Raw genomic sequence first — 13,567 nt, 5'->3', positions numbered from 1 at the left:
GTTATGTCGAGTCCATAAGCTGATCCTATATTTATCATTATATACATGTACCGCATTTTGCTTTGTATTACTTAGTACTTGTATTGCTCATTAAAGTACAGTAACCAAATTAGCAGCGATCAGAAAATCTTAAATTGTATATAGCGTCCACCAAGGTACCTTACAACCCAATAACACCAGTTCAAAGTAAAACAAAATGCAGGAAAAAGCATTTTAAAAAGTCTACATAAATGAATACATCAAAGGACAATATACGAAGGCACTTCCTGAAATTAACATCAGTACCAACAGTTGAGACAGTTTAAATTAGATATATACTCTTAGCAGTGCTTTTGAAACTCATGGACCTAATGTGGCTACAGGTTTTGTTTTACAGACGTCTGTTTTTCATTGGACTCCTAGCCTAATTAAGTTATTTTCCACTGTCTTGTGTTTCAGGATCAATGTAGAACCTGGTAATTTTTTATTAGAATGTTGCAAGTATTTTCTGTTTGAGTAAGATCCCACGTTTTGTTTGTATAGCCTTCATCCACCAAACATGAAGAATCTTATGCAGTCGAAAAGTGTCTTTAATCTCATTTCCTTTTCATCATGGGAATAACTTTTAACCTTTATTTTCCTTTGCTCATACAGCCCGACATTAACTTTATTGTATGTGTATTACATGTGGATGATGTTTTTTTTTTTTAATTTCATGCAAAGATTTTTATCTTCATGTTAATGTTTATTATGTTTTTCTAGATGTTCTGGTTATTTAGTCCATTATTTACTAATGAGCATGTTAGTGGGTCTGAAGCTGAAATAGTTGCAGTCTTTCAGCATTCAGTGTCATTTGCCCTGGGCCTCATTTATAAAATGTGCTTACTCTTGACACCATGTTTAAACCATTTCTTACACAAAAATTTTGGATTTATAAAACACAAACTTGCCGTGGAAATTGGCAAACTGGAAGTTCAACCATCCAAAAGTCCCATGCAGACTAGTGTGCTGAACTGGAGCCTACATTTTAGAAACCACTGTGCAGAAATTACACAGTCCCTTTTCCATTAATGTTTTTAGCATCCATAGGGAATTTGGCAATGGGCACTTCTAAACTGGAACTGGCTGACTGGTAAGGAATTTTGTAGTAATCCTGGGGCATGCAATGCCAACTGTAAGAGGTGGTATAATTAAGATGCTATCCAGGTGCATCCAAATTCCTTACAGTCAGGGTATGAAAGCCAAGGTGAAAACACAACTTTGCAGTGATTGCTGCGTTTTCTAATGTTATTGGCCAATTGACTACACATTTTGCAAAAAATGAACTACAAAATGAATGTGCTTTTGTAAACAGAAATACCTTTCATTAAATTAATATAAAACTATTACGTGGTGATCAAAAGTGCCTGACTAATGCTGTTGCAACGTGGCCAAGCTCAATCCATGATTCCTTTATTTTATCAAATAATAGTGTGGGACACAGACTTCAGGGTCATGCTGTGTGTGATGTTTGGCTTCTTTGTAAGCAAGCTTAATAGATAGGATTGCAGTTAAGTTTAGTATTTTGCGAAAAATTTGTGTAATCTTTTTTTTGGTGATAGTGGGTACACTAGAAGAGAGTAGGTATTAAGGAAAGGCACTCCTGCACACAATTGGTGATAGAAAGGACAAGTTGTTCATTTAAAAGTTCATGGGTAGAAGACTGTTGTAAGATTTGCTGCATTATGATGGCGTGTTCAGTACTGCACAATATAGTGTAGAAATACGGACTTCCTCTGCTATCTGAAATAGGCCAAGCTGAGTGCATGGATGTCCCTGTCCCTCAGGACATCTATGCATTGTCAATTCAAAGATGTTTGGATGTAGTACGTTGAATGTAGAGAGACTTGCATGTATTACAACATTGATATTTATTTGGCAAAATGTTTTTGTTTTCTTGCATGTTCAATAAGAATGAACTTAATATCTCACAGTTCTGCGCATAATACAGCCTGCATCAATTCATGCTATGTTTTCTTTTTGTGTCTGCTGCATAATGGCACATTGCTATCACTGTCTCCACTCAGTTGCTGTCATATGTACCCAGTCTTGTTTTTTTCTTTTATTTGAGACTCCTGTGGAGAGACCAGAAAAGGTACAGTATATTTTTGTGGTTCTCCACTTCAGTCAGTAATACCTCAAGATCACATTCAATGAAGTTTTGTTTCCTGTGTCCTTCCATAGTTTGTAGTAAAAATGTCACTGATGAACATGGCCAAATTTATATGTGGATTAGATCATGAATATTCAAAAATGGTAGTTCTGCTCCATATGTGGTTACTGATGGGAGGTAATGGGGAGTGGCTAAAAGATGATGCACAAACACGTGGCTTTAAATTGATTTGAGATTGTGTGCTTGGTGTGTGGGTGTGTTTGTGTGTGTCCTGCGGTGGGTTGGCACCCTGCCTAGGATTGGTTCCTGCCTTGTGCCCTGTGTTGGCTGGGATTGGCTCTAGCGGACCCCCGTGACCCTGTGTTCGGATTCAGCGGGTTAGACAATGGATGGATGGATGGATTTATAAAGGAATTTGTTGTGGGACATGGTTTATAAAATGTTTTATAAATCTGATTTTTTTTGTCTGTATGCCATTTTTCCATTTCAACAGTAAAACAAATTTTAGTAGGGAATCTTAGCAAAGTTTTATACATGAGAGCCCTTGGAGTCTAGTCTACTAATTGTTAATTGCCATTATTAGACTACAGTTAACCTCCTTATCATTATATCAGAGCATGTAATGATCCACTTTACAGTGTTAAGCTCAAATAACTATTGGAACAGTTTTCTGCTAATATCTAGTGGATAAAACAACACTATGCTGCAAAAATCTTGAATAGTTTTATTCATTTTGCCACAGTAAGGTATCTGATCAGTATTCATGAGTGAGTTGGAGCCAAAACATAATGCCATGTAAATGAGAAGATGTAAAGCCAGTTTTAGAACAACCTGAAACTAAACTATTAGTAGAATAAATCAATAGTGATGACAATATCAATTGGTCATCATGCATTGACAAGAATAGTGAAGCTGATGCATATGGCACTGTATGACTGAACTGCTGTTATATGCCTGTTAAATTTGGTCGCTGAAGGTTCATTGTGATGCAAGTAAGTGTGTGGCAAAAAATGAGTGTGATCAAGTAGAAAGATGTTAGATCCCTAAGCACTGTTCACAATACTGCAATGGTCTTTCATGTCAGTGGAAATGTTGAATTCATTTAGTCTGCACTGTGGTAGCCACAATGGCCACATTGATCGTGCAGATCAGGCACTGCCATTTTACTTTGTCTTACTCAAGCAACAGGAAAAATGTTATAGGAAAAGGGTGCAAAGAAATATGCTTTTACTGTCCTGATTTCAACATTGGGCTGTGTGTTGTTGACTGTTACAGCATATATCATATGAAGGACATGTACTAAATCTGCATCAACACAGCAGTGGACATACCTTATTTACTGTATTTATCTTGATGTTTTGATAGTTATATGTTTCTATTACACATAATAAAAATGTAATGTTTTTTACAAATTTTTCTGGGGGTAAACAGTTGAGAATTAAGCACTTAAAGCCATAGTAAAAATAGAAGTACTTGTACAACTCTTATAAATATGAAAGTCACACTGCAGTGCTTTTATGAATTAAGAATAAGAGAAGAGAAAAAATGCTACCTTATTAAATGAGATCAAGATTTTGAAACCAGGTGGAACAAAAACCTGCAGCTACATGAGGTCCTCAGGACTGAGTCTGAAAATCACTGCACTATAGCCAATTACAGTTGAAGAGAGTTTTCACTTGTGATTTGATTGTTACTATTAATGGGGTTTTACAAAGAGAGAAGAATACAAGAATAAACACTGGATTCTCTCATACAACCTGCAACAGGTCTCTCAGAGTGTCTGACTTGACAGGAGTGAGTCTCGCTGCCTGTGCGCTCACTGACTGCTGTGTTGATACTCACAACTTAAAACAGCAAGATGTACTTTAAAAACAATGATTTTGATGTATGCAGAAATGTAAACAAATGTAAAATTTTTATTGCCTGACCTCATGGAATCAGTTTCAGCCCCACTCATATGAATACAATCATGTCCTGCACTGCTAAGAATTAATCTGGACTGCAGGAAAGTTTGTCTATATGTTATGTTCAGAAATGCTAGAATATATCCTGCCCTCTGAAATATGAATTTGTATTCAGATAACCAGGTTCAATAAACACATGCTTGAATGAATGGTGGATGACTGTGTTTCTGTCATTCTACAAACTGAAATAACTTCTTGTAATAACATTTTATTTTTTGCACCACTTACTCTTTCCTGTCACTTCCAGAGGAATCAGTTTAGTTTTTTAAATGTTGTTTACAATGACTTGTCTCAGAGAGCCTTGCACAGAGAGTGAATATGCAGAATATCAAAGATTATGAACTATGAAACAGGGAAAAGGAGGCCCATATACTGCATTATTGATGTTCTACCACCCACCATTACTAACCTTCAATGCTTTCTGCTCCCTCTGGCCTACAGAAGATGTTTATTGAGTGGTGCAATTCTGTGTCTTGAAGAGGTGAATTTTCTATGACTCCAAACTGGATCAATGTCATCCCATTCAGTAATGGTTACTGCCTTGGCCCAATGCCTGGATAACCTCCTATCCCTAATACACTTGAAATGAATAAATGAATGCAGATAATAGATGTATGTGTAATATAACAGTTGTGCTATGTTTCCCGTTTGCAGGAGGATGACTTGTACAGTTTTTTGGAGGCATTGCTGCCCCCATGTGGATAATATGATGACATAAGGAGGGCACCGACCTGTTTGTGCAGTATTATTTGCAAGAGTATCAGTCCTATAGTATTAGCCTTTAAGTGTTTTGTAATATTAATTTAAGGATAATTGTCTAATATTTTAACTTGACTTGCTTGTGTAATTATATTATGCAGTATGACATATGATAGTTAAAAAAAGTCAATCAACTCATTTAAGTTTGGGTAATAATATACTTGTATGTGTGGTTCAGACATATGCCTATGGTATTTAGGCAGAGCAGAGATATGACAACGTGTTCATTTGGAGGTTCTTACTGCTCACAGCATGTAGCATATGGATGCCCATTTTTGGTAGACTTCATTCCAGGACATTTAAGATGGTAACCTCATTTCTTAAAGTATCTAGGGCAACTTATGTGTCACATCTAGATAATATTACATGCTGTTATTGATGGTTACACTTAGAAGAATATACTGTTACTCTTTTCAGTATATCTTTACAATCATTGATACTGTACTCTTATCAGGGAAATTCTATCAAATGTATATTCATCTTTGAATCTGGATAATGCTTTTATCTTTAGTGACTTTCAGATATTTGTTCTCCATTTAGAGCACTTTCAAATTAAGGACTTGGGTAATATGGTGGGGTACTGGTGAGGGCTACACTGAGAGAATTGTGGGTAATAGTCCAGATCCTTATTCATTAGGCCATGACCTGCATTATATAGTATGTCTATAGAAAGTACTGTTAAAATGCATTTCTGTATCCCAAAACAGAATGTTTAGATGAACAACTGGAGTATGTAAATATTTTGAATCACATGGGCAACTTTACTTTCTAAAAAGAAAAAAAATCCTAGAGCAGAAGCCTCTGAGCCAAAGAGTGTTATAACTTCGTAGTGGTGAAAACTTTAATAGTGTTGAGCTGTGTATTGCAGTTCTATTCATAACCTTTTGCTCATGCAACTTAGCGTTCAAAAATAGATTTTGCATAGCGATAGCTGTAATTCATAATATGCTTCTGCTTCTGTGCCAACGATAAGGAAATTAACTATAAGAAGTGTAACTCGTGTTATATACTTAAAAAACACATTTAGAATGATTTGACGTTTAACACAATAAATAAAATATTGGACTGAGTTTAGTGCAGCCACGATTCACCCATTCCTGTATCCAGACCTTGTTCTTACAGTGCAGGCACATGGCAAAAGCTCACACTAGTAGGGTCCCCAGTTGTTCATGGAGCACAGTCAGCAAGTCAGGGAAGATTGTAATGAGGATGTGGTGACTGGTTTTATCCTGCATTGTTATACAGACAACAAGACTGTTACTCTGTGCACCATCTTCAAACTGTTACTTTAGTTGTTGTGTTTTGTGCAATATTTACTTCTTGTGAAAAATGGGATCATAGGTGCATAGGGCATTAGATGACCTATGAACCCTTATTGTAGTCTAGGTTGTTTACAGCTTTGATCTGTAATGAATTATACTATGTCAGCAAATAATTGGATATTCGGTGCTGTGTTAACTATCCCTCTATTTTGAAACCTGCTTACCTAGTACACTGCTGCAGAGGGACCTTTGCCAGTTCATCACCAGGCCTAATTACACAAACACACAAAATTGGTTAAATCGGATTTGTCATTACCTTTATAGATTTGTCTTTGGGTTTGGAGGAAAAACCAAGAGTATCACAGGAAATCGCAGCGAGACAATACATATTCCACAAATGCTGTTTCTGGTTTGGCATTTGAACCCGGAACTCTGGTGCTGTGTGGCAGCAGTCCTAACCATTACACCACCATACCTTCCCAAAAATAAGAACATAGAAACATCATAAAATAAGAAATTTGACACAAAAGAGAAAAGCCACTCAGTCCAGCAAGCTTGTTTGTTTAGCTAATAATTCATCTGTCCAAATATATCATTCAGTTAAATCTTAAAGGTTGTCAAAGTTTCTGTTTCAACTGCCTGGCTCAGTAATTTGTTCCAGATTCTCAGGACTCTTTGTATAAAGGAGTGCTTTCTGGCTTTAGTCCTAAAGGCCATTTCCTTTAATTTGTTTTAGTGACCTCAAGTATTTAATTCACCATTAAGTTGAAAAAAGTTTGTTGGGTCTACTCTATCAATTCTTTTGAAAATTTAAAAAATCTGTATTATGTCCCCACACAGTTTCCTCAGCTTCATACTAAATAGGTTTAATTCTCTGAGTCTGTCAAGAGTACAATGTGGCCTTTAGTCTTGGGATGTACCTTGTTGCGCTCTTCTGCATGGTTTCAAGTGCAATCTTTAAACTGCACAGAGAAAAAAGGTACAACCTGCATCACCTCCATGTCTTCTTATTGGGGTAATTATAAAAACACAGCACCTGCATTTGATGTAACCAATGTAAAACTAACCAGGAAAGCAAAGTGCACAAGCAGTAGAGTCCACATGTATAAGACAACACATTTGGTTGCTGAACAAAAGGGTTCACCGATCTTTACCCACAGCAGACCTATTTTGTGCTAGCAAGAAAGGATCAATGTGTGTGATCTTGAAAGACTGTAACTGCAGTATATAGTAAAGTGTGACTAAGCCAAGAGACCTGGATAATGGAACACAATGAGAGCCCTGTGCCATGTGTGTCAATGAAAAATCTCTTTGTGGACCCTGAAGATCTTGTGAATAAAGCATTACCTTCAGTCCTTGAAATTCCAAGTCACCAGAGGTTGATACTGTTTTTAATATTGTAGCAAGAGTAGGAGTCTGCAAATGTAATAACGACTTGTTATTCTGGCAGAATGTCCAAACTAGTAACCACAGTAAGAGCAGAAAGGAAAACACAGGAAAGTTACTACACAATCTCAAGGTTGATTCCCATGAGAATCAAGAACTGTACTAAGCAGCAAACTGACTGATTATACAAAACATTCCAAGGTTCTGTACTGTCATTCAGCTTTCCAAAAACACACTACACTCACATTCAGCTTGAAAGGTTTTATTAACCTTAGCCATTAACCTGAAACATGTCAGTTAGAAAGGTTAAATCATTCCCTAGCATGAAAATTAAATGTGCCAAAGTAATGTGATTTTGCAATGAAACTCTCCAATTTACTGTGCCACCATGATAATCAATGACTCTGTCTCTCTCTCCAGTTTTATATAGTACCATGTCCCCGTCTGGAGTGACACAGTGACTAGTGTTGCCACCTCAGTGCTCCTGTGCTCTGGGTTTGAATTTCACAGTGCCTATGTGTGAAATTATGTGTCTGTATGGGTCTTACATGGGTTGTCCTCCCATAAGTCCATATATATGCTTTTTACTCTGATAGGTGATTTTGAAATTTCCCCGAGGAAATGTGCATGAGTGGGCCCTGTGATGGACTGGTACAATATCAAGGTTTGGATCCTGCCTTGCTCCTGATGTTGCCGGGATAAGTTTGGATACCCCAAGGCTCTGAATTTAATTAATTTGTGACAATGTTACTATGTTAGTTTCTATGTTACCCATTCAAAATGATCCTTACAATTCAAAAACAACTACAATACAAAAACATGATATAATGAGTTATATTACAACAAAAAATGAAGGAATATTCTCATACACTAATGAGTATGCAAATGTCATGCACACATACAAAAAAAAAAAACAAAAAAAACAAATGTTGTATTTGCCAGGTTTTCACATGAATCTCTTATGTTTTCTGTGTTTTGACTGAATAGCTCCCTCGAGACAGGAACAATTAATAAGGATAAAAGAACAAGAATGTTTAAACAACATGCAAAAAGTGATCGAATTAGAATTCATGGCTAGTCTCTTGGAACTGCCTTTGCATATTATATCCACCCATTCGTACATTTACTGCACCAGCTTAAAATCATGGGAGGCCAACATTTCTGTCAATAGCACTAACACAAGGCAGGAACTGACCTTGTAGATGATGGAAACACACACTCAGCTAAACTGGGCTAATCTGAAGTTACCAACAAAACTAAGTAGCAAATATTTAGAATCACCTGGGGCCTCATGTATAAACAGTGTGTACGCACAGAAATGTTGCATATGAATGTTTCCATGTTCAAATTGTGATGTATATAACCTAAACTTGGCATAAAGCCACACACATTTCCACGGTACCTCATACCCTGTTGTACGCAAGTTCTCCGCTCACTTTTGCAGACTGGTGGCACCCATCGTCAAAGCAATGCTACTGTTCCTGTGTGGTTTATCTTTCTTTTTCAGATCCACATCCATGACGCGGCTTTATAAATACACTGAAATTAACCACATATTGTTTATTAGTTTAATGCATCTGATTGTAATTAACCTGTAACAATATAATGGTCCACAGAATGGCCAAACTATTCTAAATACCATAGCTGCTTTAGCGTTGTTACTCTCACTGCACCTTCTTCTTCTTTCAGCTGCTCTCGTTAGGGGTTGCCACAGCGGATAACCTTTTTCCATATTGCTCTCACTGCACCACTTGGAGCAGCTGATCGGAAAGAGAATTATTGGTATACAGCATCAAGCACACGCTGCCTCAGCTATGCTTCCTATTTGAGCTGCTTCTCACAATGCAAATGCTTCAAAACCTTTCCTGTACGGACCTCGCGGTTCAGAAACAGTTTCATCTCAAGAGCTCTAAACGCAATCAGTCACTCTATTAACTGCTCCTTGTAGAACTGTTTGTACTTATAAGTACAATTACCTCACTGTAAACTTGCAATACAGTTATAATATTGCGCAACCTGAGCCACTTTATAAAGCGCATATTTACATATGATGATGATATAATTTTTAAGATGAAATGCAGCAAAATATGTTTATCATATTATACAGATAAAACTTTAATTTTATTTAAATAATCTATATTATTAATAATTAAAGGACACGGTGTCGCTACGCTAGCAAGAATCTGGCACTCCGTTCACGGATTGTTCTTGCCTCGCACTGTATGCTTCACTGGGACTGGCGTGAAGGATAGAATAATTAAACATGTACTACGAAGATATTTGAATGTTCCTTAAAAGTTTTGAAGAATCAGCATTATAAGCTTACAGATGGCTTAACGTCTATTACAGAGCTGATTGTGTGGCGATTAGGTATTTCGAGAAAGAAAAGGAAGAACAGGAATTGGAGGTTAGTACGTCTGAGACAGTACTGCTGCAATAAATTATTTTATCGAAGGTCGCACACAATCATTGTGCCATTGTGTTCCCATGTTTAATGACATGCTTTAACTCCTATCATAATGAAAATAATATCATGTATACATCTCAGTATTTTAGTTATTCGGAGAGCTGTAATATCATGAATGTAATGGATTCTGTGTCCTGTCGGAGGTAGAGGAAGCTGGTTTAAGAAGCACGTAGTGATTCACACACATAAAGGACGTAGAAGATCAAATATAAAACAAAGCATTTAACGTACTACTTTAGTTACGAAGGGATTTGAGAAACTAGTAATTTAAACAATTTTAAGATTAAGTTTATGATGTTCTACTTTAATGACAAAATAAACTATGTGATTAAAGTGGAAATTTCAAGATTAAAGTTGACATTTAGTGCTTTTTCCCCACTGTGTGCCTTTTTTTTTCTCTGTACCCTAATAAGCTTTCATATGACACTCAGACGGTGGGCTACGACTTGCCTTTTCACGGCGACTTTGATATGCAACTTATTTTTTATTTCGGGCACTGTGCGACTTTGTGAACTTGAGCTTTCGAATTTCTCCGACACGCTATGTCACTCGATCAGCTTCCTTTTCTTGTTTATACTACTGTTTAAACCAACAAATAGTACGTTTTTCCTTGCCTCCACTTGGTATTCACTGAAATTGTTCTATTTTTCCTCAAGGTTTTGCCTTTGTCTTTTCACAGAATGCTGAACTTAAGGGCTATTTATATTGATTTACATTTTCAAAGAGGCGTAATTCTCTCAGGAGTTGGGGCGGGACAGCAGACGCATGTACATGCGTTACTTTTCACATTGATCAAGATTTATGTAGCGGAAGAATTCACAGATTCCTGCATCTGGATCTTTCAGTGCGTATGCACATTCCCGCTTTTGTGCTTACGCCATGTTATAGTGTGAGTTCTATGCACACTATTATACATGAGGCCCCTGGAGAAAATCATTGCAAACAAACGGACAAAAGACAAACCTACACAGTGTTTGCAAGGGGATCTGGGGAGCTGTTAGAAGGCAGTGCCCTCAATTTTACCATTGTGCCATAATATAATATAATATACACAAGGGAATTCCACTCTGTCCTTCCTTGAGCCCAGTTATGTTGAGACTTTCTCAATGCTTACAGTCTTGAATTAAGGCAGATCCAGATAATTGAGGGGGTGATAGATAGATAGATAGATAGATAGATAGATAGATAGATAGATAGATAGATAGATAGATAGATAGATAGATAGATAGATAGATAGATAGATAGATAGAACTTTATTAGTCCAAAGTAGAAATTTACAGGTGAGATTATACAAGATAAAATTAAATTAGACAGCATAGTGGTGTAGGGGTTACATTTTCTGGCTTAGTGTTCCAGAGTCTGAAGTTTGACTCTAGCTCCACATCCTGTTTGTATAGGGTTTTCATGCTATTCTTATGAAAGGCTACATTTCTTTATGTAATCCAGTTTTCTAATAACAACATGCACATTAGGTAAATTGGCTCAGTATGAGTGTGAGTTTATGCATGGATATAGCATGTAATGAGCACTATACTCAGTAGATAGTTCTTGCCTTTTTCCTGATGCTGCTGGGTTTGATAGTACATGAATGAGTAGACTGTGTGTTACACACACACACACACACACACATATATATATATATATATATATATATATATATAGGGGGCTACTTTTCAGGAGCCCCAACCCCAATAAAGTGGCCAGACACCAAGTAAAGTCAAATCAAAAAGAGATTTATTGAGGTTGAGTAGAATCACACTAACAGATGGTAAACAGAAAGGTAAAAGCACCATGTACAACTGGAAACTAGCCCCACTCTGGCTTAATTAAGACACAGAGCTGCAATCTTCTTGATTTTACCTCACCCCTTAACCCATCCTTTACCCTTTATCCAGTCATGATCCAATCCAGGTGAATCTATGCCTCTTCTCCACACCCAACTCAAAGATAACTGGCAGTGCAAACAGAACTTTGATTAAAGGATGACCCAAGGGCACATCTGAGGTCACACTTTATTCACCATCAAATGGTTCTGGGTCATACTTAGACCCTTGGAAGGCATTCAGCTGCCTTCTTAAAGGGTCAAACAGGCCATATATACAAGATCACAACTAAACCCTCCTGCTGTGTCCAAGTGGATGGGTGGGTGGATGGATAAACTGCTGGCTCCTTACACTCCTGCAGCAGTTTTTATGCTTAACCTTCCATCTGGGCAGTAGTCCAGTCCAACTCATGGGTAGCCCTCTGGACCCCTGGTCATCCAAATTCCTGGACAGATGAGAAACCCTGCATTGTCCAACGCCCCCAACACACCTTGCTGTCCAATCATATATATATACAATATATATATACACACACACACACTTTATACTTACTTTACTGTATTTATTTATATACACAAATGCACACACACACATGTGTGGAGTTTCTTAAAGGGGAAAAGTGTATGGATGCAAGACCATGCAATTGAGGAGAAGGAAACTCTGAACCAGAAAAATCAGTTTCTTCACAGTATACTGCTAGATTATACAACATAACTAGTAATCAATACGATTAAACTATAACCTACTGATAGAAAAACCATGCTTTCACAAGTAGGGTAAACAAAAGGATTTGCAATAATTTTCAGTGATAAAACGTTGGGGCTTAGCTTTTATCAGTGTTTTACTGCTGTCTCATTAAAATACACCTAGAACATTTATTTTTTGCCATTTTACATCAAAGCAGTATAAAGGCATTCCTTTGACTACATGGCTAATTCAGCTCAGCATAAAAATTTCTTTGCTTCTGTTCTTAAATATGGAAAGCTTTTTAAACCTTTGCTTAAAATAATAGGTTCTTGTTTGTTGCCCATATGACTGACCATAGATAATGATTTGCAAATTGATTGCCAATTACACATTTAATGCTAAAATTACTTTATTGGCCATGTGTATTGAATTAAAATTACTGAAGCATGTGACAGTTGTTGGGAGCTCTTTCCTAGCACTGTCATTACTTATCTAAGTTGCTGCATCCCTACAGTAAAGCAAAGAAAAAGACAAATTATTTTATTGTAATAAAATATGCTTAAAGTCACACAGAAACTTTAATCTTAAACCTATCAGCAGGTAGACTTTGGTTAATTACACATTATTTGATTGCATGTGTAAAAATCATTTTTACTATGTGGAAGTATATTGAGAAAATCTCCTCAAGCTGATTGCAAGTCCTCAAAACACTATGCAGATGGCAGCATGGTGGCACAGTAAGTCATTAATGCTATTGTGTTCAAGTTCCAGTGTGTTTGGCTGAAGTACTGGGCTTAGGTACTATTTCTGCACTATATCTGCATGTTTTTCCTGTAACTACATGGGTTTTCCTCCCACATTCCAAACATATGTGCTACACTAAGTGAACAGAGTGTGAGTGTCGACAGCCAGCATGGGCACCAGCTCTCCATAAACCTGACCTAAATAAGCACTTTGGGTAATGGATGGTTATACTGCGCAGGAAGTAAAATAGCATCTTTCAGGGTAAAAAGTGCTTTACATGCAGCACCATTTTCAACATATCTGTACAACTGGAGTAAAAGATGATTAAATTGAATGTATATAGG

General features: G+C 36.9%; 1 protein-coding gene across 3 annotated transcripts in view; it reads right to left on the bottom strand.

Annotated features, from left to right (window-relative positions):
* Window positions 1-13,567, bottom strand: part of slc33a1 (solute carrier family 33 member 1) — a 44,072-nt gene that overhangs the window by 17,587 nt on the left and 12,918 nt on the right. Inside the window, exon 2 of one of the 3 annotated variants that reach the window (XM_039757414.1) lies at window positions 6,433-6,591. The exons of the other annotated variants lie outside the window; for them this stretch is intronic. The gene's annotated coding sequence lies outside the window, so the exon portion shown is untranslated. The remainder of the gene's footprint in view (window positions 1-6,432; window positions 6,592-13,567) is intronic. 3 annotated transcript variants of the gene reach the window in all.

The sequence above is a fragment of the Polypterus senegalus genome, chromosome 1 (genome assembly GCF_016835505.1).
Source record: "Polypterus senegalus isolate Bchr_013 chromosome 1, ASM1683550v1, whole genome shotgun sequence".
NCBI classification, from domain to species: Eukaryota; Metazoa; Chordata; class Cladistia; order Polypteriformes; family Polypteridae; genus Polypterus; species Polypterus senegalus.
Note: the sequence above shows the minus strand (reverse complement) of the source record. Positions and strands in the feature narration are given on the sequence as shown.